Genomic DNA, 2,865 nt, shown 5'->3' on the forward strand with positions numbered 1-2,865 from the left:
TGATAAAACATTACTTACCTGACATGCACAAAAAAAACAAAGTTTTAATGTTTAAAGTACAAAACGCTGTAAGGTAAACAGCATAATATAAGTTGCAAAAGAAATGGCTAAATGTTGCACATCTCTTTTGGGTTCTACAAAGCAATGAAACATTTTGCCGTGTGTTACAAAAGCTGAACACAGCTAAGGTAGACACACACATATACTGCCATATTTTAATAATAAATGACACAAGACCATAAAACCTTTTGGCTCGTTTCTTTTTCACTCAAATGTTGTTTGAGATTTTTTCCCCTTGTATTATTTCCTGATCTCCACAGGCTAGCGGTACCTGGGCCATTATGAACTCCCCCGCTCTATAACTGAGTCACAACATGCAAAGAGGTGTCTTGTCAACCTACGCTGTTAACTCCACTCAGTGTGCCTTGGTGATTGGTAGCCCACATGATGAGTCATGCTGTAATCCTGGCAGCCATCGCTCACGCACATCCCCAGCCGGTTGTGATTGGGTTCATTCAGCTCTTGTGTTCCTAATAGAGCGGACGCTGGCAGAGGTAGTTGTGACTGAAGAGATCTTCTTTGCATGGCTCCTGTCACTGTTTGCTGGGAAGAAATGTCAACCTCCAGGTGATTCAGATGATGGTTCATCAGAAATTCAGAAGGAAGACAGGTCACGCACTTTGAGGGAAGACATAGACAGCAGGTGTTGAGATGAGTCCGCCGATCCAGTGTCAACATGAAATTCCGCTGCGTGTTACTATGGCAACAAGAAGTCTCCATGGTGGTGGCCTGCAGTGCCATCTCGCCTTCTCAGACATGTACAGACCGGTAGTCTTAATGACGTTCCACCAACTCGCCCACTCACCAGTCACACAATGAGCCTTGCTGAGAGATTTCCAGTATACAGTATAAAGGGAGCAGAAATACAAATCCTTTTGCTACAATAGTGCTACTATAGTGAACTGAGTGATTAACAACTCTTACAAGAGTGGGGATTATTTTAGGGATTCTGACTTATTTTTCCATTAATAAATGTAGCATATAAAATCCAGCAAAAGGTTTCTTTAGTTCAAACAATGCACAGTATCTGTTTTAAAGGCAAAAAAAATATTAAAATAGCTTTAGACAGCTCTCTGCTCTGAACCTGTACTTTGCTTTAAGATATACGTAAAAGTGGCCATGTTATTGTGCCAACAGTGACAATGGAAACGTGGATGTTTAGTAGGTGATATTTTGCTATTAACTACTATAGTTGAAATATTTCAGCATGGTTGCTTTGATGTAACTCATGATTTGGCGCTACATAAATAAATCTGATTAGATGTTTTTAAATTTGCACATTAGCACACCACACAGATTAAAGAAATAAAAGTAGGTCTGCAGGTATAAATTCAACTAGGCAGATTTTAACATTTTGTGAGCAGGATTAATTCTCTAGGGACAATATATGCCTGAACAAAATTACATTGCAATCCATTTGACAGTTGTTTAGGTATTTTAGTTTGGGCAAAAGTGGCAGACTGACAAGATCTGGAGTCTTCAGAAACATTTTCTGTCCAAAGAGTGGAGAAAAAAAAACAAAAAACAAAAAAAAGGCTTAGTACAGCTGCAACTTAACATAAAATGAGAACACTAAAGGTGACTCAAAATGATAATCAAAATTGTTTATCAATTAATTGTTCTGGTTCTAGCAAAAAAGTTACACTTCTCATGTTGGACACTGAAATTATTCACCGCCAATATTGACTGCGGCTCAAATCAGGATTATTTTTCCCCTAAGAATGAAGCCTGTGCCTCCAGTGCCTTTCCTCTATTAGCATTCTAACTTAAATATCTTTGAATTGTGAACTGGTGGTTGGAAAGGAGCCAACACATCACACCAGACCAAGAAGCCCTCTGTCATAATTAAATTTTCCAGACTATTTAGTAATTAACCAATAAAATTACCAATTAATTATTTAGTAGTGAAACTAATAAGCTCCAGCATTGCAACAGTTAATCAACTCTCTCGACTGGAAAATTAACTGAGGATTTCAGCACCAAATTGATGTCTTAGACTGCATATTGATTCTTTTTTTTTTTTTTTTTTTACTCTGACTCTGCCAACCAGCTGATGTCTGAAGGACATCTGAAAGACTCTCGGGCAGATTCTTGGAGATTCATTGACTGAAAAAGACAGATTCTCTTGCTTAAGAAATGAACTGATAGGAGGTGGGACTGGATCTGTACTGCTTACAGTCAATCAGTCAAACTGTTATTTACAAAAGGAAAGAATTGAGTGGGATTAAGTTGCAAGGGAAGATGTACTCTGATCCAGAGATCTGAATTTATGTCTTCAGTGCAGTGAGGATATTGGAGTTTGAGGGTTTTGCCATCTTTCATACAGGCTCATATGCGTTTGCGTTATTTCTTCTGATTTCAGAGAAACTGTGTCACTGAGCTTATTAAATCCCATCTCATTTGCAATGGTTCTGTGTTTCTCAGTAAGGATTACAGCTATATTTAGTGCTATGTAAATCAACATCAGAGAAAGTAGTGCGGTGGCGGAGCTTCTGTATTCAAGCATCGACAGGATGAAGCTCTGGCGCTGTAGGTTCATTGCTCATCCTTCTCTGAGCTTTGCATCCAGGAAAAACGCCTCAAGACTTTCACAATGTCAGGCAGTGCCTTTGTCCGCTTTCACAGTATTTAAATTTTTTCATGCAGAACCCACATTACCGATTTGTAACTAAATGGAGATTAGAAAAATCTTCACTCTCTATGGAGCTCTGGCCAAAATGTGGTCCACTACTTGAACTTAAAAAAAAAATAAATAGTAATAATAAAGGAATAAACAAAAATAAAGGACACACACTAACTCAGCAA

Source organism: Echeneis naucrates, chromosome 3 (assembly GCF_900963305.1).
Source record: "Echeneis naucrates chromosome 3, fEcheNa1.1, whole genome shotgun sequence".
NCBI lineage: Eukaryota > Metazoa > Chordata > Actinopteri > Carangiformes > Echeneidae > Echeneis > Echeneis naucrates.